General features: G+C 37.6%; 1 long non-coding RNA gene across 3 annotated transcripts; it reads left to right on the forward strand.

Annotated features, from left to right (window-relative positions):
* Positions 1-605: 605 nt before the first annotated feature.
* Positions 606-17,752, forward strand: LOC129720755 (uncharacterized). 3 transcript variants are annotated; one of them, XR_008727274.1, is made up of 4 exons: positions 606-720; positions 805-1,785; positions 17,118-17,181; positions 17,295-17,752. It is a non-coding gene; the product is annotated as an uncharacterized LOC129720755 (long non-coding RNA). The 3 variants fall into 3 exon arrangements; XR_008727273.1 differs by having other exon boundaries at positions 607-2,602; XR_008727272.1 differs by having other exon boundaries at positions 607-1,785.
* Positions 17,753-26,391: the final 8,639 nt, after the last annotated feature.

Below are 26,391 nucleotides of genomic sequence, written 5' to 3' on the forward strand. Positions count from 1 at the left end.
AAGAATAACGTTACTACAGCTTATTCTTGGGAACGCCTTTTCATCGTACGTCGAGATATCCAACGCTTATAAATATTGTGTAAAAGTTTATTGTTATAGAAAACTATTTTCTCTGTTTTACTGTAGTATCCTCCATGTACTTGTACGAAATGCAATATGCACAACACCACAGGGGTACTGGGCTTTGTAGCCGAACACCAATACACAGTGCATATGTAAATAAAGTTCACGCACCAGTTATATACTGTGATAGACAGGAGAAACGTTTTCGCCAGCTATTTCGCTTCAGCTGTTCACATGGTGTATTTCTCCTTTCAATAGAATGCCCTTTACTTTCTTATGAATTGTACAGAAACTAATGAAATCGGCAGACTCAACCATTCTCAACATGATCACTCTTGCGTAGGTCTAGGTTTTGTCGCAGCTGTTATATACAAGCTACGTTCTTTCAAATGATGAAACTAAGAGAATAAGAGTAAGAGAGAGAGAGAGAGAGAGAGAGAGAGAGAGAGAGGGAGATCGTGTAAGAGAGAGTATAAGCCAAATTGCATATTTAGCGATTGCGAGTTTCTTATTTAATTTACACTTAGTACTATGAGGCCTCTCGTAGAGCGTAGTTGTTAGTGCTTATTTTGCCCTGAAAAACCAAAAGTTTAATTTCAATTTTGTATACGTTTGCCTTTAGCTGCGAGATTATATACTAGGATATTAATAGCTAGGGTATTCTAGAAGAAGTTTTTCATTTTCATGAAATGTTTCAAGTTTTCGAAAAAATAATAATGTTTATTAAATCTAATTACATAGGTGTAAAGCATTTTTAATTTATGGAAACAAAAGATAAGGAAACAGGCTAAAATATGAACTGAAGAGTTCACAGAAAAACAGTTTGCAAAAAAGTTTTGATTACTTTCAACCTTTTAATCATTAGATTGTACGGTAAAAACATTTTTTCTGAACTTTTTTCTTCAATAAGCTTAAGATTTTTTTCAATGATTTTAACAAATGATGATTTTCTAATAATATCAACAGTTTGATCAGAAATTTAGATAAATCCGATCCATATATACTATAACTAACTTATTTGGGGAAAAATACTTTATAATTAAATACCTGATGCATTCATCCCCTTCGGAAGAAAATAATGATAATGATTGAATACACCTCGTTTTTAAGAATAGTTTGCCGTCAGTCTGAAAATTGTTTTTGGGATAGATTTACGTCCATTTTCTCGGACCTTCTTTCAACAGCTTCTATTGCTTAACTTAACCTGGTTCATGTTGAATCTTTTGGTCAACTGTAAACTGTTGAAGGTTATTTGTTTCTAATACACTGGAGTCGCTTTTGACGCGGGTTGTTTTTATGCGTTTTTTTAAACGGGATAATTTACAATAACGCCGATTATTTTTACCCGATTCGCAAATTATTTAATTTACACTTAGTACTATGAGGCCTCTCGTAGAGCGTAGTTGTTAGTGCTTATTTTGCCCTGAAAAACCAAAAGTTTAATTTCAATTTTGTATACGTTTGCCTTTAGCTGCGAGATTATATACTAGGATATTAATAGCTAGGGTATTCTAGAAGAAGTTTTTCATTTTCATGAAATGTTTCAAGTTTTCGAAAAAATAATAATGTTTATTAAATCTAATTACATAGGTGTAAAGTATTTTTAATTTATGGAAACAAAAGAAAAGGAAACAGGCTAAAATATGAACTGAAGAGTTCACAGAAAAACAGTTTGCAAAAAAGTTTTGATTACTTTCAACCTTTTAATCATTAGATTGTACGGTAAAAACATTTTTTCTGAACTTTTTTCTTCAATAAGCTTAAGATTTTTTTCAATGATTTTAACAAATGATGATTTTCTAATAATATCAACAGTTTGATCAGAAATTTAGATAAATCCGATCCATATATATTTATAACTTACTTATTTGGGGAAAAATACTTTATGATTGAATACCTGATGCATTCATCCCCTTCGGAAGAAGATAATGATAATGATTGAATACACCTCGTTTTTAAGAATAGTTTGCCGTCAGTTTGAAAATTGTTTTTGGGATAGATTTACGTCCATTTTCTCGGACCTTCTTTTAACAGCTTCTATTGCTTAACTTAACCTGGTTCATGTTGAATCTTTTGGTCAACTGTAAACTGTTGAAGGTTATTTGTTTCTAATACACTGGAGTCGCTTTTGACGCGGGTTGTTTTTATGCGTTTTTTTAAACGGGATAATTTACAATAACGCCGATTATTTTTACCCGATTCGCAAATTATTTAATTTACACTTAGTACTATGAGGCCTCTCGTAGAGCGTAGTTGTTAGTGCTTATTTTGCCCTGAAAAACCAAAAGTACGCCGATTATTTTTACCCGATTCGCAAGATTATTTGTACGCGGTATCAAATAAGTTTAGTATAAATACAGTCATGGAGAAAATAATGAATACACTAGCAGTGTTGGATAATTTTTCATATTCGCGTAGTGATTTTAATTGTTGTATGATGTTATGTTACGTCATTACGATCTGCAGACACTCTTTTTAAAAGAAGAACGGAAAAATAACTGGAGAAATTCCTTTGTCGGTGATTCCGAGAATTTTTTGCGTGAGTTAGTGTTTTTAGAGTGGCGAAAAAAATAAATATGTACACTATTGAAATATATAAGATAAGCCGTGATATTCCGAGGCTTGAATAAAAAAAAACTTTATTTAGCTTTTAAACACTTTTTAATCCGTTCACTACGATACACATCAAAGAACTGAACTCCGTTTGTTAATTCTAGCCTATCGCTACTTAAAAGTCTGGAATAAAATTCTATACTCTGCAAAAGACGACATCGTTCGATGGGTCCTCCACGTTGTTCGTACACGTTGGTTGCTTCCGTCGCTGTGCCGGGTGGTTACTATGCCGAAATCCATTCGACATCATTTTCGGTTGGTGCGTTGATCGATGGCTTCGATCGATGTGGCGTTGTGGCTGATGATTTCCTTTGTTGTTGCTGTTGGTGGGTCCGCTGTTTCATAACTCCTCACTCCTAAGATTGTTGACCGTCCTCGGTTAACCTCTGAGAGAGCTGAATGCTGTCAGCTGGACGGGTATTCCAACTTCCGTTGATCTACGGTTGCCGCTTCTTCCTCGTGTCTGATATCATCTGGAGGTATTTTGTTGATGTCCTTGTCCTGTTTGGTTTTCTTTTTCCTAATAATGATTCCTGGGAAGAGAAAACTTATAATGATTATTATTGCGACGATAGCTGTACCTCCAACTAAAGTCGTTCTCTGGTATAACTGAGTGGTTGATTGTACTTGTTCCAGGAACTTCAAGTTATCGGTTTAAAGCTCCTTTGGTTCGCTAGAGATGTCGTTGATTGTTTCTGGCTGTTTGTTGTAGGTTGGCACAAGGTACTCTTGTTTTGGCGTAAATTGTTCCTCGCTATGAAACGTATAGTTAAGGATATTTATAGGGCAGTTCTCCGTTTCGATCACGGTCGGCTCTGATATTATTGAGTCGTCGCAGGAGCTGAAAACTTTTAAATTTGTTTCTGTGTTAATGAATATTATACCTCTCCTGATTTCCTTTATACGAGTCGGCTGATCCGTTCTGGTTATTGTGCATTTTGGTTTCTGGTGTGTTTGGATTTTATAGATGCATTCGTCTTCTAGCGGAGGTGAATTGTCGCAGATCTTGCATCTGTATTGCTGCGGTATTATCTTGTTTTGGTTTTTCGCTACCCACTGTACGTCTGTTTTTATTCTCGTTTGGTTTCTTCTGATGGCTTGGATTTCTAGCAGTTCATATCGGCTGTTGTCTAATATCGGGATCTTTATTAGGATGGCGATATTGTCTTTGCTGATTGCTATACTTCCTGAGATGAACAAAAAAAATTGATATAAGACCTTTAAATTCAAGTTCTGTCTTCCTAGCTTCTGAAAGACGAAACTTTTGTCCACTAGTGACAATATATTTTTGCTAATCAAATTTTCTTTGGATAACTCATTTTGTTCTTCAATATCTTCTAAAGCATGGATTAAAAGATCTGTGCTAAACATTAGGTTTGTCTGTTCTAAGGTAGCGTCGTTTCTTAATGCAGCGGTTCTCAACCTTTTTTTGTCCACGTACCCCTTGGCGATATTTTTCAAATCAATTGTACGCCCTGGTTCGGTTTGTTCTCGCAGCGTGGGAGAGAGTAATGGTGAATAATGTTGTGGAAGTCTAGTTCAGGTTTCAAATTAAACTAGTTTGTTTAATTGCTACAGTCCTGTTTTAGAAGCAATATTGTAAAACAAATGAAGTATAATAAAGAAAAATTGCTTTTTCTGCCATTACTGATTTTATTTTCGCGTACCCCCTAGAGGCTTTCGCGTACCCCTGGGGGTACGTGTACCCCAGGTTGTGAACCGCTGTCTTAATGTGTTGTTAATTATTGACATTTGAAGGCTTATTTTCCTTATTGTATTTGTTACATTGTTAATTCTGTTCTGAAAACTTTTGTTAATTTTGATTTGTTTCATTTGGTTATTGGTAAGGTCATTACTTCGTGTTTGCAGTTCTCCTATGCTGTGTTGTATGATTTGTAGGTCTTCCTGGGCTGGGTTTCCTGCGATGTACTTTATAACTGTTCCTAGACCATTTATCAATCCTCTTCTTTGTCTGTGTGGTTGTAGACTTTATAGCTTTTCCCTAGCGCTAATGATTTTTCTTTTTAATGTTTCGTACAAATGATCTTTAATTTTAAATGATGAGGCTATTTTTTCTATATGATAAAGATTCGTTTAGAAAGAGTCTAAATGAGAAAAAGGTTGTCTCAGGTTAATTCTTTAGTCGATATTTATGAATTTTAATATTATTAGTGTCTTTGAAGGTCATCGTATTGTTCCCTTTTACTTTGACTGTTTTGAAAGAGTCTCGATCTTTTGTCTGTCTTTGTGTGATCTTTTCATATTTCGTCTCGTTTGTAACTACTTCGGGGGGTTCCTGTTTGTTCATAAATTTTTCTTCATATTTTTGTTCGGATCACTGGAGTTGTATTCTAACAGCTGATTGGAGATTTTCTGCTGCCTTTTGTGCTTCCTCTATGCCCGTGCTTGTCGAGGAATTGAAAATTAAGTCTCTTGGTTTCTTTTCCGTCACTGAATGAATTGTGTTATTGTAGACGTCTGTTATTATGTTCATCATGTCTGTGATGGGTTTGTTGGGATATTTTGTTTTTAATGTTCTGTATAGTTCGATCAGGGTAGAGTGGAATCTTTCGACAATCCCGTTTGCCTGTGAATCCCAACGAAGTCTAAAGATATGAACGAGGGTTCTTGGTCGCTAACAATAGTTTCTGGCCTACCGAACGTTCTTATGTGTTCCCTAATTGCCTGTTTCATGTCGGCTATATTTCTTGTTTCCAAAGGAATTACATTGGCGAATTTTGAAAAGAAATCTACTATTGTCAACCATTTTAGCCCTTTCATGAAAAACACGTCTATGTGAACTCGCTCGAATGGTTTTTGGCCAAAAACACTCTTTTGAACTAGTTGTGGTGGTTTTCTGTCATACTTGCTTTTTTTGCAGATGTCACAACTATCTATGTAAATTTTAACCTTGCGTTCGAGTTGCGGAAAATAATATTGTTGGAGAATTTGTGCCTTATTCTCTTTGATGCCTCTGTGTGCGAAGTCGTGTGTTGCTTTTATCAGTTTTACCTGTTCCGAGTCCACTTTCACGTCTTCTAAAAGAACTTCTGAAATGAAAATCTTGTACGTTTCATTAGCTTCGAAGTGTTTTTTGTAAGTTTTTTGGATTAGTTGCCTTAATTCTAATGGTACTCGTAAGCAATTTATCCTTCTGAAGTTAAGATATTTTTTGAAAATATTCACTATATCAATTTCTGTGTAAGCTGGTTTTACAACAGTTGTTCGTCGGCGTTTGGGAAATACTTCTTCGGACACTGCTTAATCAATGCGCGATATTTTAAAAAATAATTTGGTTTTTGAACATGGTTAACGGTTTTTCCGTGCACCAAATATAATAGTTATCGCTTGAATCTGCAGAGTATACTGTAGCTAGGTCGCTTTCTCCTTCCTCCTCACTGTTTTAATTTTGGAAATTGACGTTTACGTCTTCTATTTTGATCCTTGATATGGCGTCTGCGACTACATTATTTTTACCTGGTTTATATATTAAGTCATAGTCGTAGCCCTCCAGTTCTAGTTTTCCTCTGAAAATGCGCTTGTTTGTTTTTGAAAGTGAGTAGGTGAGAGGCTGATGATCTGTATCTGTAACTAGTTTAAATTTTCTTCCCCACAAATAGTGTTCAAAGTGTTTAACTGCCCAGTACATGGCCAAAAACTCCTTTTCGGTGGTTGAATAGTTCTCTTCAGTTCTATTCAACGTCCTAGAGGCATAGGCGATTGGACGGTCCTTTCCAATGGTTCCTTGAGAAAGAACGGCACCTATGGCAAAATCGCTCGCGTCTGTGGTCAAGATGAATTCCTTTGAGAAATCCGGGTGAATAAGTACGGGGTCTCTCATAAGAATCTGCTTGCATTTTTCGAAGCATATTTTTATTTCCGGAGTGATTTCGAAAGCGTTCTCTTTTCTGAGCAGTGAGGTAAGTGGTTTAACCAGCCTGGCAAAGTCCTTGATGAATCGTCGATAATATCCCAAGATTCCCAAAAATTGTCTAACCTCTCTTTTTGTTTCTGGTATTGGCCAATTTTTAATGGTGACGACTTTGTCCTGGTTTGGTCTAACACCGTCTTCCAAGACTGTGTGTCCCAAAAATTGCACTTCCTTTCTGAAAAACTCGCATTTATCGAGTTGTATTTTCAGGTTGGCTTCCCTTAATTTATTCAAAACTTTGTCTAGATCAATTTTGTGTTGCTCTAGAGATGGTGAAAATTTTATTATGTCGTCCATATAGACGAGACAACATTCCTATTTCCTCTCTCAGCACACAATCCATAACGCGTTGAAAAGTCGCAGGTGCGTTATTCAACCTGAATGACATCCGTGTAAATTCATATTTTCCTGAATTTATCGAAAACACCGTCTTCTCTATGATTTGATGGAACCCTGATACTAGATCGATTGTAGAGAAGTAGCCCGTTCTGCCCAGTTTATCTAATATGTCTGTTATCTCTGGTATAGGATATCTGTCGCTGATCGTTTTTTTTTCGTTCAGCTTACGATAATGTATTTCCAGTCTAAGTTGCTTTGGGGCTCCCAGGTAACAAAACTGGTTTTATCAAAGCTTTATAGCGCTGTTTCGGCTGTATTAAGCGCTATAAAACTTTGATAAAGCCAGCGTCTGACTTCTTAGGCACTATCCATACGAAAGACGTATATGGAGAGATAGATTCGCTAACAATACCGTTTTTGAGTAGTTTATCTACTTGTTGCCTCACTACGTCTTCGTAGACATTGGGGTATTTGTGGGATTTGGTGTGGATTGCTATGTTGTCTGTCGTCCGAATTTTGTGTTTTATTCTGTGTGTGAAGGTTAGGTTGTCTTTTTCGCAGTATAAAATTTCTCTATTTTTAGAAATAACATCACTAAGTGCAGATTTTTCTCTTTGGTTCAGGTTGTTGGCCCTTGTGTCGTATTTGCATTGATTGTTTTTTGATGGTATCTTTTCAATTTCGTAGTAGTCTTGTCCAAATTCTAATTCATCAGTCTCTTTCTCGTTGCTAATTTTGTGTATTGCTGATATGGCTTTTCCTTTTGATGCTTCGCATAGTCCAGGAAGGATTGTGAAGTGCTTCGTATTCAATTATCGGTCTATTAAGAAGGATCCTTTTTTCCACACAGGCAACTGAATAAACTGTAAGTTTTGTTCTGTGAGATTTAATTTGTGCTCGTCTGGAAACATTTTTTTCATAATAATTAATTTTCTTCCTATTTTCAAGGTGTTATTCGCGATATTCAGGGTTGCTTTAAGGTCTCGCAATGATTCATAGCCGATGAGGCCGTCAAGGTATTCGTGGAATTTGAATATATGAAATTTTATTTATAATTTGATGCGAAAAATAACTATCGAAGCCGATTTGTTGATTGTATGTTTACCTGCCATGTTATTTACCGTTGATATTGATTCGTCTTTACAAATTTCGATATTTACGTGTGTTGGCGAAATGTAGTTTTTGTTCGCGCTTGGGTCGACTAAAAACTTAAGCTCGCCTTTCGTTGTTTGAATTGAAACGTAGGGTATAAAACTGGATCTTTTCATTACGTCTTTTGATTTTTTTCTTGGGTCAGATGAAAATTTATTTCGTCAGAAAACAGGTAATCGTCATCGTCAGAGTCGAGTCTAGGGTTTTCTGTTGTTTCGTTTGGAGGATCGTATTCTGGTTCATACTCTGTGTCAGTTACGGTTTCTTTCCCTTGTTGTGTATGGTAATTTACCTGAATTTTTGAGACGTGTGTTCTCATAGATGCGTCGTCTTCCGTTTGTAGTTTGTTTTTAAATTTGCCTGATGGTGTCCGATCGCTATAACGTGAATTATTGTTAAAGTTATTCGGTTTAATTTTGCTTCGCTCCCCAGTCAGTTGTTTTGAAGAAGAAGATGTCGGGTTATTCACTTTCCGATCCGAAATGTCTTCATTTAGCCCGTCTACAAATCGGGTTAGCGTAATCAGACTAACGAAAGAGTTGATGACCTTCGTATGTGCCTTGTAATCGTCCATACTTGCTACAGATGATTTTATTGCTGTGTCTATGGTTCTAATTTTGTTGTAGTATTCTGTCAGATTTTCCCTTGTCGAATATAAAAAAGCGATCGAATGTGACTCGTTAAGTCTCTGCGATCTCCGTATGCGTTAGTTAACACTTCTTTTATTTCTTCCCAGGTTGTTGGGTTTCCAGAAGCTATCAATATCTCTCTCGCATCTCCCGTTATTTTATTTTTAATGCTACGAATTATTTGCCCGTAACATATGTCGTTTTTATCTTGGCCGAACAATGCTAAAGTTTGCTTGGCGTCTTGAACCCAAGCTAACACTTCTTTCATATTTCCGTTGAAATTAGGAATATTCCTGATTGGATCAGGCGTTGTAAAATTTAAAAATGGATCATTGGCCTTGTCTTTCAAGATCCTGACCGTTCGAATTAATTCTTCTTGATTTTTCTTGAGTTCTCTCACTTGCTCTAGTAGAACTTCTGCACTTATTGCTGGTTGATCCATATTTCGATTTTTATCGAAACGTTTCTTTTTTTTTAGTTATATTTGGTCGGCGTGCGACCAGACCGAGCCAAGCGACATTTTCTTTAAAATTGAGTTATTAGCACCAGTGGATGTGCAAACTGATAATCTATGTTCCATTAAAGAATGAAATCATTTGAACAGTTCATAGGGGTGTTATAATAAAAAATCTCTGTAGCACTTTGTAAAAGAACAATATTGTGTTCGACCAGAGTGAACCGTAAACACAGACATGGCATCTAAAGAAACTGATTGTTTGTGATTTAAAAGCAAACTTTGCGATTTATTTTAACCAGTAAATGATTTCTCCGTTTCGGACAGCTCGTTAATACGACTGTTATCAGAATTAGATAAATAAACAGCCAGGTGGTTTTCGTAGAGCCGAATTTCGTTTCAATGGGCACTTTTTTTCAAGATCTTGTTGAGCCAGACCGAACCAAGTGCATTTTATTTTCATTTTATATTTTTCAAATAACATTAGATTTTTTCTTATGACAAACGTCAGGACTGGGTTAATATACGGTAAATCAATAAAGTTAGACAATACCCGCTTCAAAATACCAGAGTATCTCATATTGATACTATCTTAACACTTTGGCACCAGGAAATAGAGCTACAGAAATGAAGCTTTGCTTGTCTATCAACTGTATAATTTTTGATACAGATTGGACTGACAGATGAAGCAGCGTTGATATTTATGTATTACGTTCGACTAGTAAGAAAAATTAGCTTGTTTAATAGTCAAGTTGACATGTTGTAGTAAATAGGTTTGACCAGACCGAACTGAAGACCATTTTTTAAAATTTTTGTTCGACCAGAGTGAACTGAGTGCATAGGTGTCAAAAATAAAATCCAATTATTTTATCAATTATTGCTATTTTTCGTGTATTTATGATAAGAGGACATTCATTTAGCCTTATTCATTACGTGTTAGCATTGAATTAATGATATGTTCAAACACGATTAATTTATGGGTGGTCAAACTTCAAATGCTAATTACTCAAAACAATGTGTTTGGCGCTTGGCTCGGTCTGGTCGCACGCCGACCATTTCGTTAAATACCTTATGTACAGGAAAGTTAGCGTGGTAGTAAGAATTATCGTTATAATAATAACCAGTGTAGGGTATATCCTACCAGGGACTTCTTCTTCTAGGTATCCCTGTACGCGCAATTGGCGCGGAATTAATTCACCAAATTAGAGCTGATGATAATAATTAACTTTTATTCTGTACATCACTGCTTAAATATACCCTGCAGGTAACTCAGAGTGAGAGGCTTTCTCCACTCTCTGTTTACCATTTTATTTATTTATTTATTTCGTCAATCATATATGTAGACTGGTTACAATAAATTCTAAACTATACATGAACATAAAACAAATTTATTTTGTGTCCTCAGCCTCAAGGACTTGAAATACTGTTTCAGTTTATACCGGGACATCGTAAAGTCAATGGCTTCGCTGTGTTGATTATAAGAATTAATCATACTATTTATAGGTCCATTTTTTGCGTATTCCGTACGATGATGGTTAAGAACAAATAAACTACGGTGTCGAAGTTGTCGAATGGGTGCATAAAAGTTCAATTTAGAAAGTAGTACTGCTGAGTCAACGTTCTGCGAAACGATATCGTTTACAAATGAAGCCATCGCGTACTCTCGCCGTTCTACAGCTACAGTACAGTACAGAATTCCAGTATTGACCTCACTTGAATGGGATTTGACTTTTTTCCATTAAATTTTATTATTTGTTGCCTGTTTGTTAAATATGATTCAAGCCACTTCAGGAGACCAGACTCAATTCCATTTTTTTTGCAGTTTAAAAAGTAGTATTGGTATGTCAATACGATCAAATGTTTTGCTAAAGTCTGTATAAAGAGCTTCAACATGGTTCCCATTATCCATTGCATTCAATGAGTAATCTACGAATTCAAGTAAATTTGTGGATGTAGAGCGGCCTTTCAAGAAGCCGTGTTGTTTGTCAGTTATTCGATTTTTGACTTGAGCAAATATCTTTTCATTGACAATTGCCTCAAAGAGTTTAGGAATGCAAGAGATAATAGCGATTCCACGATAATTACGTATGTCAGATTTACGCCCAGATTTGAAAATAGGCACTAAAAATGAGCTTTTCCATATATTTGGGAAGACTCCAGTTTCCAACGACATATTGAACAGCCAGAACAAAGGAGATGTAAGTTCCTTCGAAAGATTTTTCATGAGTGCTGGAGGTATTCCGTCAGGTCCAGGTCCTTTGGAAGGGTCTAAATTTCTCAGACCCTGCAAAACATCCTGTTTCTGAAGTTGGTTGACACCAACGTTTCTTGGATATTCTGGATAAAATGCAAAATAATCGCGGTCGCGATTTTCTTCGGAAAATGTGGTATAGATTTCCTGGAAAAAATTTGCAAAGAGATTGCACTTTTTCTCCGAGTTATCACCAACATGTTCATCGAGTTGCATTATTGATGGAAAATTGTCTGATTTTAGTTTTGTTTTGACGTAATTGAAGAAGTTCTTTGGACAAGACTTAATTTCTAGTTCAGTTTTTGCATTGAATTCTTCAAATGCATCACTGATTGCAAAGTTCAGTTGATCACATATTTCCAAGTAAATTGTTAGATTTTCACTGCCATTGTGTTTTTTGAAAATTTTGTGGGCTTTTTGTTTGCGGTTTTTTAAATTTTTTATTTGTTTGTTAAACCAGACTGGATGTTTAGTGTTAGCGTGGCGTCATTTTTTCTCCAATGGAATCTCTTGAGAGATGATGTTGTACAGAATTTGGAAAAGACGCTAACAGATGATTCGACTTTTCCTTCATCTCTAAAAATTTGTTGCCAATTGACACAGTTTAATTTGTTTTCAATATTTGCATAGTTCGCGAGTTTGAAATCAAGGACTTCCTCATACTCACAGTCGTTGGGTCTTTGATATTTATGTAAAAATAAAGAAACTTTTCGTTTTTCCACAGTGGGTTAACTGATTCGGTCACACAGAAATCTTCATGGATATTCGTTAAGACTAGGTCCAAATAGCAATTTTCACGGTTTCTTACATGGTTAATCTGGTCCAAACCTAGTTTAGCAATTTCGTCAAACATGAAGTGCAAAATGATGTTATCTCCAACGACTGGGAGTAGGATGCTTTCGTTTTCAGGGTCCAAGATGAAGTCAGCGGTGTTTTGATTGAAGTCCCCATAGATGTGAACTTTCACTCCTGGAGGTAGTTCAGATAAAATTTTTTCTGCGCAATTAAAAAACTTTTCATACGTAATTTTATTAGCGTTATGTGGAGGAAAGTACACAGAGGCGAATACGTGTGTTTTACCTGCTCTGTGCGATTTTATCCAAATGTGCTCGAATTCATTGAATTTAGGTGCAGCAACAGTTTCTGAATTAAAATTCACAGAGACCGCTATGAGGACTCCTCCGCCTGACTTCTTTTCGGATTCTTGAAGATTCCTGTCATTACTGAATACATTAAACATATTTCCAAAAATTTCTTTACTTTTGACACTTTCATCCCAGTTTGTTTCAGTCGCCAATATGACTGAAAAAGATAAGCCTAAAAGATTGTTGTAAATTTGTTTCATTTTGGCTAGGCCTTTCATGCGATTGAAATTTTGACAATAAACAAAAATTTCAGTCGCATTTTGTGTTGGTGAAGAAATTTTTGGGGATATGGTGGTTGACGATGTTTGAGGGTTGGTATGTGTTACCTGTAAGTCTTCTTCTTTCTCATCGAAAGGGGTCGTTATTTCCGAAAACTCGGTTTGTAAAATTTGTCGGTGCTTTCCCTTAGTTGTTGTAGGCGGTGTGTTCGTTCACTGGATAGCGATGTCGTTGGTAGTCCTTCAGCTGCCAGCACCACCGATGCACTAATTTTGGTGATTTCTCGAATGCATACCGTTATTGGCTGATCATGCAGGAAAGCAAGGAAAGTTCGTACCGTATCCATAATTTTGTGATCACGCAGCCGTGCTTTAAGATAGCGTTTGTCACCAGCAGCGGATTGCTCCGTTAGTCTGACAATCGGTGGACGCATAGGATCTAGCAGCGGAGCAGTATTTTCCGGTTCTGACTGTGAAGTAGTGCTCTGTGTTGTACCTTTTTCAGATCGATACGGGTTGATAGTTTCTCCTTTCCTGAAGTTGATGAGTTTTGGAGAAGAAAGTGCAGCTATCGGATGGTCGGTTGATGAGGGTGGCCCAGCGAATTGAACTTTTGCTGTGGCTAGTAATTCTTTGTCTGATGCGTTGATGCGTTGATAGTTTTGCGTACCGCTGTGCTGGTTGTTTTGTTTACTGGTATGAGTGATTTGTTGTTTTCTTTTTTTACGGTTTCTTTTGGCTTTTTCGGCAGCTTTTTCTTGTAGTCTTCGAGACCGATGCTTAGCATCATAAGTGGACCAGTCCTGCTTCCATTGCTATTTGTTACCCAGAAATCTCCATCCTGGAGATGTATGGTCCGCTTTCGGGTAGAAAGATTTTTCAGCTAGTTCTTCCTGAAGATTTTCTTGAGGGTTTTCACTGCATGTGTTGGTCACCTGAAGATTGGAGACAGTCCCTGAGACAAATTTCACCTCCTCGAGTATTTCAGTAAGTTTTGAGTCGTTATTTGCATGAGGTTTCAATGACTCAGCCTCTGCGATTGAACTAATAAAATTGCAAGTCAGGCTTGAGAGCCGTTCGTCAAAATATTTATGTATTTTTTGTGGCATCGTTGAAAACGACTCGCTGATGCCGGTCAATGTCGTGTGCAATTTATTGTTACACGACTTTATGTGCTGCCCGACCGCACTGCACATGTTTTGATTGCTTTTGTTAATCGCTGACAAAGTTTCTTTGACATCATTAAGCAGGTGCTCAATACTGTCGAGAAATTCTGACACTAAGCAGAATTTTTTCATATCCGCGGCAATTCGATGATTGGCGTCCGTCTGTCGATGTATTGCCTCCACAAGCTGCTCCTGTTGATAAAGCAGCTTCCGTACGTCAGCTTCCTTCCGGAGAATTTCTTGACATTCCGTACACAATGGCGCCATATAAGATGTGATGAAAAGTTCGCGGTGTCGTTGTACGCCGATACACGCAGCATGGTAAGTTCTACTGCATAACCCGCACTTCCAAAGAAAGCGGTCGTCGTTTATGCTGCACGAATGTACACCGCACGGCATGGTTATTTACGTTAATACACTAAGCGGAAGAGTTACGACACGGATGGTCAGCAAAAACACGCGACGTTGTCAAGGTGTGAAAAAAAACAAAAAAAAAATGTATACTATAGAAGTTAATTGCAAAGCAAACGCGTCCGCGCCCGATTACTGTTCGAGGCGAAAAAGCCTTAAGCTCTTAACTTATAATCTAGTACCGCATGTACGGTAGAACGCATGCGAGAGCATCAACACCGTTGAACCGGCGACTTATGTTTTGTTTATAACAAAATGTTTATTCTATTTGAGTTTACATGACTGTGGCACAGTAGAAGGCTGCGCGAAGTTCTTTGCCACCTATGGCATAATCTGTTGATACATAGTGTGTTGGCAGAGCCGTTCGCGGTCCTCTGTCAAGGGAACCAAATGTTTCGCCTAACTAAAGCATAGCAGAAGGCTGAGCCCTCCTGGGAACAAAATTGAACTTTTATTATACGACTCGTGACGGAGCATTAGGTAATGCTGCGCCGGGTGTGACGTCACACCAGTAATATCCCCTTACAATGGCTATACTTTTTTTTTGGTACAACACGCTACCCAAATATCTGAAATAAAATTCTATACTCAGCAAAAGACGACATCGTTCGATGGGTCCTCCACGTTGCTCGTACACGTTGGTCGCTTCCGTCGCTGTGCCGGGTGGTTACTATGCCGAATTCCATTCGTCATCATCTTCAGTGGGTGCGTTGATCGATGGCTTCGATCGATGTGACGTTGTGGCTGATGATTTCCTTTGTTGTTGCTGTTGGTGGGTCCGCTGTTTCATAACTTATATACAAAACAATCCAAATTAGCTTTATTTCTCTACATATCGTTTGCAAAGTGACCTTTTGCGTTACAAAACTCACTTTCGTTATTTTGTGGCTTGCCCTTTGTTTTGTAAAACCATATTCGATCTTCGTGGTATGTTTACCACCAGGTTTTCACGAGTAGAAGCTGGACTAGCATTTCACGCTGCATGTACGACGTTCCATAAGTCTGTTTTATTCTACATTTGTATTTTTTGTGTATTTTCTACAGTGTATTTTTTAAAGTGTTTTTGTAAATTTATTTTAACAAATAATAAGTTCGAATGAGAAAGGCTGGGTCTTACCGCTAGGTGGATTAATTTAAGTTTTCAGATTTATTTTCACTTGCACTGTGATAAACACACACGTAAAAGCTGTAATTGAATTTTGTTTGATTTGTAAGTTTTTGCCTTTCTCCTAGAAAGGTATAGCAATTACTTGCAAAACCGAAAGTATAAAAGTGCTCCAGAGGGCCGAATAGTTTATATCACTCGACTCAGCTCGACGAGCTGAGCATTTTCTGTATGTGTGTGTATGTGTGTGTGTGTGTATGTGCAGATTTTTATTCTCACTCACTTTTCTCAGAGATGGCTGGACCGATTTCTATGAAATTAAATGCAAATGAAAGGTCTTGTTGTCCCACAATACCCTATTTAATTTTTTTGTAATCGGATTTTTAGTTTCGAGGTTATGTATCAAAATGTAAAGATCATGAAACATCATTATCTCAAAAACTATACAACCGATTTGAACGAAATTGGTTTCAAATAAACGGACTACCTAAAATAACAATAACTTTTGAATTTTATAAAGATTGAACTTGTGGTTCAAAAGTTATGAAAAGAACGTGTTTTGAAGACTATTTAAACTCTCTCATGTTTCTCAGAGATGGCTGGACCGATTTTCATAAAATCAGTGTCAAATGAAATGTGATCTAGTTGCCCAATAAGATTCTAGTAATTTGTTTTGCAATCGGACTATTACTTTGCCTGTTATGTTTTAAAATGTGAAATCCAGCTATGAAAAGGAACATTTTCCGAAGACTGCTTGGACTCACTCACTTTTCTCAGAGATGGCTGACTGATTTCCACAAAATTAGTGTCGATTGTCTAGCTGCCTCATGACCCCCTATTGAGTTTTATTGTAATCGAACTGTAACTTCGTCTGTAATGTACCGAAATGTGAAAATCACGAAACTTCATTATTTCAAACACTACACGACCGATTTGATCAATATTATTATCAGATGAGCGGGCTGGTTTTTTTTTTTTGTAAGATTTGGACCACTGCGACCATTGTGTTGATCTTTTGTGGTATGCCTCTTCTTTAGACTAGGTACTTGTGGCATACATATCACTATTGATAGGAGTGATCGTCCTTGTCATATCGCACCCTTTCTCCCAATTTGGCACTGAATTTCGCATGAAATGTATTACCTCATTAGGATTTGCAGACCAGACCTCGAAAGGCTCCATAGTTCCTTTTCCAAAGGCTCTTGTTCTGCGCTGTATTAATGCACTGCATTGGCAGAGCAAATGTTCTGCGGTTTTACATTCGAACCCACACGATTCTCAAAAATGAGTCGTGCTCCAAAAAATTAAACCAAAATGGCATATATCAAGATGGCTCGGCAAAATATTTTTTTTGATTCTTTTATCAAATTAATTTGTGAGTTCGAAATCCAATTTGTGGTAGTTTGTGGTTAAGTGGTTTCCGAAAAATTTTCAAAAAACTGAGTCAAGCCATCTTGAAACATGATTTTGCTTCAAATGAATCGGACAACGATGATATATACATCAATCGAAAGCTCTCAATTTGTGGTTCGCGAAAATGTAATCTTAAGGTCATAATTACTAGTGTTTGCACAGAAATTTATGTTTTATTGTTCACGTAGTTCTACGTTTTGTTTATTTGTTGTTGACGCTGCTGGCAGCTAGTGGGGTTGGCTGTTTGCGGTATTTGTCACTGCTATACTGATGGTGCGTGTAGGGAATATGGTAAATATCATTTTTTACAAGGCATTAGCAATTCTCTAGTACTACAGGTTTTCTGTACATACAACGGTTTCAACGGAATTTTGCCTTCTGTTTATTATACATATACTTCGCAGCCAACTGTTTGATGTAGGAGAACAACGGGCAAGACGGTCACCCTAAGGAAATCATTCATTATTCTGCTCAAAACACAACATTTCAACCAACGATATTCATAATTTTCGACATTGACTAGTGCTTTTCATTAAATAATGCAAACTTTTCCTTTTTAGAGTGATTTTATATTAGTTTCCACCAAAATAAAAACAGTCTCGAAAAACCACTATTTCACAACGTGCATATGAAACGGACCGGCTGTGCTGGTAAGACAGACCTATGGAAGACTATAGCAAATTTCTTTTCTATACGGGACGACGCGCTGCGCAAAAAAGCACGTGTTTGAAGCTTACCGTCGGCTGCGCCGATGGAATCATTCACATCATTTACATGTAATATATTTACAGCTTTTAACAATGTTTTTAATGATGATTTTTGTTTCAAATGAGAGTTAATGACTTTAGGTCTCATATCGCATGCTGAGAATAATGAATAAAAAAAATGATAAATTGTGCTATTGTCGTTTTCTTAGACTACCCATTTTGCTAACACAACATCTGACCGTCTTGCCCAAGAGGCAAATATTTTTTGGATCGATGTGATTTCCAAAAAAATAATATTTTCACTAAGCTATCTTCACCCACGTGTCTCAAATATGCTCAATTATTCCAATGTCATTGAAAACTATATTTTTCTGAAGTTTTACCGAAGCAGAAGCTTGAATTCGACACGGCCAAAACTACATCACATTGCTTTGCTGTTGAGGGTGAGCTTATTTTGATTATTTCTCAAATAACTAACTATTGTTTCAATCTACATAATATCTCGAAACTCCCAAGCAGGCCCGTAGGAACCGGGGGGGCTAGGGGGGTCTTAGCCCCCCCACGCGTTTGTATTGCCCCACCACGCAATTTTCTCATGTAGGTGATTGATACTAGGTGAAAAAATCCAAAAGAAAAATCTGAAATATTAGCATTAAGCATTATTGAATAGTCACCAGTTTTTTTAATGTTAACGGTATCAGTCAATTTTTTGGTCAAGCGAATATACCAAAATAGATAAATTTTTCAATCTTTCGGTGAGCCAGTATCCTAACTTCCTGCAATATGATCTTGTGATGCATGTTCATATTCAGTTCAATATATTTTGGCCCATTTCCATATTTCGGAAGCATAACCCAGACCGTTCCCTGGCCCGGACAACTCTGTTCCGGTTCAGTCCGAAATAAAATCAGACTATAAAAATTGTAGTCTGACCGGACTTTGAACTAGGCATTCCACACTCTACCTGGTCTGATGGTAAACACTGATCAAACAAAGCCTATCGTAAAATTTAGAATTCGGGCTGACGGTTGAATCGCTCCATTCTCTCAGTATTTCTTCGCGAATTGATTTTCTCAGTATCGTTGGTTGACATCAATCGGCGACTCTCGAAGCTGGATTTATAACGCTGTAATTACTTCAATGCATTTGTGGCTTTAGAGTAGAACTTTTATAAACTCTCTTCTGTTCTTCGATCGCACATGGTCGCACCCTCAAGACATTTGAAAAAATTAATTGTAAGATACACAGTTTGGAAGTTGTGGGTTCAGTCATATTTTCAGTTATTTTAAGTCTCTACCTTCATGACTACATTTACTCCTTGAACCAATAGATACACAGTTACGCTAATCAATAGCGGTTTTCACGCCGAGCTCGAATACAAATACCTAGCCGTTACCTGTGTATTATGGTGCCAATGAAAATCAATTTTTCGAATTTCGTTTAACGATAGGGCTCAAAAGTTTCGTCTACTCGAAAAAAGTCATCCAAAAAAATTTTTTTTTCGATAAGGTACACCAGATCTTGACGTTTCATGCATTTTTTAGACATTTGGCATAAAAAAATTCGATATCGACGATTTCATGAACGTTTAACCTGTGCATTTCATCAGTCAGAAAGTTGAAACATTGATCGCTTTGAGGGACGTGTTCCCAAAGGCCGATTTAGCTGAAATTTGCATGGGGACTGTCGAACCCCACTGCTAAACGATATTCGAATGACCTTTTTTCATACATTTCACTGGCGCCCTACTGTATATCTTCCATTACTCATCGATTGAGGTGAGTATTTTTACGGCTGGGTATTTGAATACAAGCTCGATATGAATACAAAGCAAATCTACGAGGCTCTTACTCAGTTAGAGTAAAAGTAGCTGAACCTGCGTAAACAATTGGTCCCCTGAAACTCAATTACACAATGTAAACCTGCTCATTTAAGTTTGCAAACTTATTAAAATTTGCAGATTCTTTTTTCTTTAATAAGGTTAATATCTCTGCTTTATTTAAATTATACGCACATTCGAAGTTTCGTTTTTTTTTCGGAATATAAACCCGGAAAACCGCAATAAGATAATTCTTACGGGACACCCCCGACGCTTATTTGAAAATAAATGAGCTTCTGAATCTTTAGGTGCTAAAATAATCGAAATGGGACGAAAACTGCAAACGGTATAAGAATTTTAATTTGTGAGTACCCGGGTACTCCGTTGGACGCGTAAAGGTCCTTTTTTGTCGAGCACATAACGGTTTTAAACTGCTTACTCCACAAAAAAATGACGTTTTTTTTTAACAAAAATTCTCTGCCTCCCCACGCAAAACGGAGTAGCTACGGCTCTGCTCCCAGGACCCTGTTGGTATGTAACTGGCATTACTGATTTGTGCTAATTTCAATGGTTTATATAGAAATGAGCAACGGTCCATCTTACTCGCCCTGTCCGTGTTGCCCGTTGTTCCCCTACAGGACAATTGCGGGGCCAACGCTACGATCCTACTGACACTAACAGTCTCTCCCGAGCCGGGACTCGAACCTACGACGACTGGCTTGTTAGGCCAGCATCGTACTTCGAGACCAACTGGAAGGTCTTTCAAATTAAATATTCATTCAAATATGGTCGATAAAATTGTTGCGAATTTCCAAATCATTCGGCACGATTTTGCTCAATTAATTTTACAACCACAGTGGTAGCTTACTTATTCATTAAAATTTGATAAAAATTGTAGTTTCCTAAAATCTCTATTTCAATCAATTCGTTTTCATTTTTCTCACCGCCTTTATAATTTTATGCATTCCTGTCTATTAACGTCCAGATGAATATTAAGAATTTCCTTAGTTGAATGTTTTGCTTCTGCTGTTGATGTTAATGCTCTGACTTTTTTAATTTCTCTCAATGGACAGTATATTTTAGATTTCTGAAAAACATTTGATAATTTTTATATGTGTAATTATTATTTTCAACGCCTAAGATTTATTCTTACTTTCTGCACTGTGGTCCCCGTGGCTCTGTGGTTAGCGATGTCGGTCGGCTAGCTCTCCCACACGGTTGTGATATCGGGTTCGATTCCCGATCAGGTCGAGGAACTTTTCGAGCTGGAAATTTCTTGACTCAGCACTGGGGCACGGTGTATCGTTGTACTTATCCTACACATGCAAAATGTGCCAAAAACAATATCGATAACGAATTCTCTCAACTAATCTTAGTTGATCGAGACCGCTATTAGCCCCAAAGCTAAGCGTGCGATATTGTTATTGTTCTGCACCGTGTACCAACTTTTATGTGCTTTTAATACTTGTTTAAGCATATTCTTATTGATTTCAGTGCTTCAAATCAATTTTGTTTTTATTTTCTGAATAAACCAAATCAATTTTAACAACATCCTTTCGGGTTCAATGCATGTTGATTTTATACAGTTTTTTTTTTTCATTCAAAAATGGTTAAAGTTGATTTTACAAATTTTTCAAAATCATGACAAATCCTCCGTTTGCAAAACAGCACGTTTTTCCCGATGGTGCCACTAGTAGCTTAACAGACCCGCAGACAGCAGACATCTTCTTTAATACTTTGCTCATAAGTTAGCACACATGCATGGAAAAATAACAGAAGAGCAACATTAAGCTGGATCCCGGCAGCTTATTTGAACATTTGTTTAAATATTTCCGAAACATTTCTCAGAACCTAGGTGATGAAAAATACTTACTGGTTCTGAAAAATAATCCGTCGAATTTGGATTGCTTCACTTTGAAAGTACATTTCAACAACAACAACAAGTACATTGTCAACAACAAATAAACAAAACATAAAACTCTGTGAACAATAAAACACAAATTTCTGTACAAACACTAGTAATTACGACTTTAAAAATTACATTTTCATGAACCACAAATTGAGAGCTTTTGATTAATGTATATATCATCGTTGTCCGATTCATTTGAAGCAAAATCATGTTTAAAGATGGCTTGACTCAGTTTTTTGAAAATTTCTCGGAAACCACTTAACCACAAATTACCACAAATTGGATTTCGAACTCACAAATTAACCACTAAATATTGGTGATAAAAGAATCAAAAAAAATTATTTTGTCAAGCCATCTTGATATATGCGGTGCAAGGGAAATTTTGATGAGTTCGAACTAGCGTTAGAATACGCCAAGCGCTATATGCTTAGCATTCGTTTGACCAATGGAGAATCGGTATACAACTTCATTTACAAAACAGGATTTTTGGGAATGGTTGTCAACATCCAAAGCTTCTGCGAGTTATATCTGGAATATGTAGAAAAGAAGGGTCTCCTGGAATTCATACCTACCTACCGTTTTTCACAAGATCATGTAGAAACATATTTTGCTGCTATAAGAGCCATGGGTGAATCGAACAATAACCCAAATGTTGTTCAATTCAAAGCTGCGTTTAAAAAACTGCTTTCTAATAACAGTGTTATCGGATCGTCGAAAATGAACTGTACTGTTCTTGACGACACTCACATTCTAGCGTTGCGAACGAGTAATTCAAACCTAGATTCGAAGATTCCGAAATGTAGTCTTGCCAGCAGTGTTCCAGACAAAGATTTGAATTGTGCCATCAAGGAAAAGTTATTAGACCCTTCCTTACTGTATAATATTGTCGATGATACTATTGCAACTGCTGTTATGAGACAGGAAGCGTTGCGTGTTCAAAAGATTGTCGTAAAGAGCATGAAATGCGAAAAATGTCTAGAGATTCTAGTTTGCGACTCTATTGTTGGCAATGCTAGTGAAGGTATACACACGATTTGCCGAATAGTTAGACAAATAGTAGAGATATTGACAAATGGGAAAGTAAATCATGTTGAAAATCATTTCGTGGGTGTATGCGTTAGCCACCGCTCTGATTTAATTCGACTGATTATCAACAAATACCTGACGATCTACTTACACGCCTATAGCAAGACAATCATCCCATCCAAAGTGTATAAAAAATTAAGAAAAAAATAAACGAAAATAATATTGTTCGAGGGTCAGTGATGTTTCTTGAACATAAATATAAAATGTTTAAAAGTAATGGGGTGATAACTACTATATTATAACAATCCTCAATTGAAAAGTGATACAACATATTTTGAGGCAAACTGCCTAGCGTTTTCACTACTACGGCCAGCTATTCGACACCTAAAACATAGAAAGATTGCTGCACTACCTGCAACTGCCGTTCCTAATTCGTTCTGCCAACAATCGAGTAATTTTATTGCACTGTTATGTGTTATGCTTTTTACTGTCTTGCAAATTATTACATTGCCAACTAAACCTAAAAACACTTAGCTTTCTATAAACTTTACTACACTCGTCACTTATATTAATTTTGGGTTGGCAGATCGCAAAGCCAAATTTCCAGAGCCCGCTTTTCATTGCTGCACTTTCCGAAACATTTTTTGTAAGTTGCTAGCCTGTGCTGTTCCATCAGCGCTGCTGCTGGTTATTGTTTGAATCGCGCTCTCAGATCGAACTGCTAGCTGCATTTCAGTTCCAATTTTCACTTAAATTTTCATTTTCTTAACTTCCACAAACAGCAAACATACAACGTAATACTTAACTACGGGAATAGTAACGTTAACAGCAGGAAAATCCTTTCGAATGGATGAAACAACTGCAACGAAATCAAAAAACCATGATTTTTTACGACCATTTGAATAAAAAGTATACTGTGCAGTACTTACATTTCATCCTGAAGATATATTACGTATATTACCATGTAAATGGTGTTTTCAAAATTATCACAATAAAAATCACAGGAGGGTTGTGTGCAAAGCCACGACCGCAAGGTTGAAGTAGAATACTTTTACATAGCTCTACTTACCGGCTGTACATTAACCTACGGCCGGCGAATCGGTTCGCGCCGCTTTTCGCGTTTAGGCCGTTTACATACTGGCGCGTTCTGCGTTGCGGAGACGGTTCGCCTTGCCGTGGATTAATGTACAGCGGTAAGTAGAGCTGTACATTAACTCGCGGCAAGGCGAACCGTCTCCGCAACGCAGAACGCGCCAGATGTAAACGGCCTTAGTCTGGTAGAGGCCTAATGCGCACGGCCAACACAATTGAAAGGTGTTTTCACATAGAAAATTAGACACGGCTTTACTGGAGTAAGTGTTGGCAAATGCATCAACCGCTAAGGAGGCAATCCACATACCACGTGTACAGATTTTTAACGATTTTGACCCCCCCCCCGCTCCCCCTCCGTGGACAACAGCCCATATAATGTATGGACCGTGGACATTAGCCAACCACCCTCACCCAAAGCTGTCCACGTGGTATGTGAATTGCCCCTAACACCGCCGCTGTCGTACGAAAGCGCGTCGTTTCATGTGGGGAATAATATCCACAACGAAAAATGACGCGCGTCTAAGCACACTCGAACTGTTTCGCCGTGCCGCTTCCATTTACTTCCTTATAACATCGGCCTCATGGAAGTACCAGCTGCACCTACCGCTGAGGCTGTTACATACTGCTACTGGCACCCAAAGCTTTTAACTCTTCAAATTGAGTGTTTTATTTGTCCTCAGAAGAACAATTGTTCAATTCCATATCGGATATAATACAAACGCATCTCTGTAATATTACCGACAGCAATATTCTTCTGAACAAAATGATCCAACTTTTCCATTAGAGGAAGTGCCAGCTGATGTACGGCAAAAATCTCGCCCGATCGCTTGCGTTGGCGTTCAGCCTGGCAGAGGCCTGAGAGGTGGTGACCAACCACAGGGCAAGTGATTTGTTTAATTTGAAGGCAGCCACAGGCGCAACCCGCTGATATTGTCTGTTACTGCAGAGTGCTGATATCTGCTGCTCCTGCTGGCAACGTTGTGGAGGTCCATCCAGCTCACCTTCCGACTAATGAATGTAGCCAGTTTTCCCAGAAACATTCTTTTATAGCCGAAGGGTGCTACGTAATAGACCACGCCTTCCAGTTTAGTTTTACCATTTCCTAATGTTCTTTAGACGAATTATTCCACAATTCGCATTTGATTTTTGTATCCAGCGAATAAACACCGATGGTGCTCTCACACACGCAACGGTTTTAACCCGTATCTTATTGCGGTTTGTAACATCAAGCGATTTCGTTTGCTCGCTGTTGCATCATGTTGCAACTTGGCAGCTGGGAGAACCGCGCTGCTCCTGAGACGTGATGACCAACCACAGGGCTAATGCTGCTGCTAAGGAAGGACGACTGCTGTTGTCGCTGTCCAGAACCATTATGAGCGGCTTCGGCTGAAACAGGCTCTTATACAGTCCAAATAGCATGTTTTCAATTGCAAGGTATATGATTCTGTCGACCGTGCTTGGGAAGCAATCATATAACGACCAATCAGAGGTCGAATTTTTCCGTTTGACAAGGCTTGACTATTTTCAATAGTACAATAGTGTGAATATCAAAATTACAATTATCTTCTTTTGGGAAGAATCTTAGAAGATTTTCCAATCTATTGCTGCAAGAACGAAGGAAATCCATCAGATACTAACCGATTTATTAGCATTTGAAATTGGACATATTTTTCACTTTTTTCGGTTTCAGATTCTCATTTCACATCCCTATGTCACCGAACTTCCTGAGAGAAGTATTCTATTTCAAAAAAATTATCTCTACCGGCTCTACCGTCACCTTTTGTCATGTTTTGCTGTTTCAGTGTTGTCAGTGGTGCCGCAATGTCAGTGGTACCACGATGTCAGTCAGCGCTACGGTTGGTAGAGATCAGTACTATCATCTGCCAGCGCCACTGACGGTCGGTGTGAACAACAGGAGATAAACAATGTCGAAACATTAAAATGATTGTTTTTCAATATTTTACTATGAAATATACCTACAAAAAGTACATTTTCGTGAACCTCAAATTGAAAGCTTTCGATTGATGTATATATCATCGTTGTACGATTCATTTGAAGAAAAATCATGTTTCAAGATGGCTTGACTCAGTTTTTTTGAAAATTATTCGGAAACCACTTAACCACAAATTACCACAAATTGTATTACTAAATATTGGTGATAAAAGAATTTAAAAAAAATATCTTGTCAAGCCATCTTGATATATGCTCATCGACTTGAAAAGTTTATATGATCGTACGATAACTTTTTCACGATAGCTTTTCCAGTGGCACACTGGATCTCGAAGAGTTCTTTTAAATTTTCCACTTTACCACACCATTAATAGTTTGGAAAGATTCCTGTGAGGCAAAATGGTTGCGTGTAAGCTTTAGCATGTGGCAAGCGTCCATGATGACGTATACATACTTGATGTGATGCTGTAGGATGCTTGAAACTCGTAACCAGTGGATTGTTGTTAATCACTAGATTGCAACCCAAAGCATTTGCCGTTGCAATGTTTGTGTAAGTTCCATCAAACGTAAGTCCGATAACGTTGGTCTCCACTTCCTGTAAGGCAGACAGAACGTATTCGACTATACGTTTCTTTTCCGAAGAATTGAGTCCATTGATGAAAAAATAACCAACAGGGATTTCCCATGTTTCCTCAATTGCTGTTACAACAAACACAAGAGCTTCCTTGGCCGGTTTGAGTTTGTCACCGTTAACGACGAATGGGTGTTCGATTACTCCATCCCATTTACGCTTATGGGGATTTCATGCCACTTGCCTTCTTATAGCAATTTCGTCCATGGTGAGGCTTACTAGGAGCGTTCTCCCCTGGGCTCTCATCTCTTCTGCCTTGGTAGCTAGTATTGTGCTACCACCCCTGTAGCTGTAGCAACCCTGTTCATTAATTCTTGGGAGATAGCAACACTGACACCAGTGCGTTGGACTCGAACACGAGTTAGTT

Source organism: Wyeomyia smithii, chromosome 2 (genome assembly GCF_029784165.1).
Source record: "Wyeomyia smithii strain HCP4-BCI-WySm-NY-G18 chromosome 2, ASM2978416v1, whole genome shotgun sequence".
In the NCBI taxonomy this organism is placed as follows: Eukaryota; Metazoa; Arthropoda; class Insecta; order Diptera; family Culicidae; genus Wyeomyia; species Wyeomyia smithii.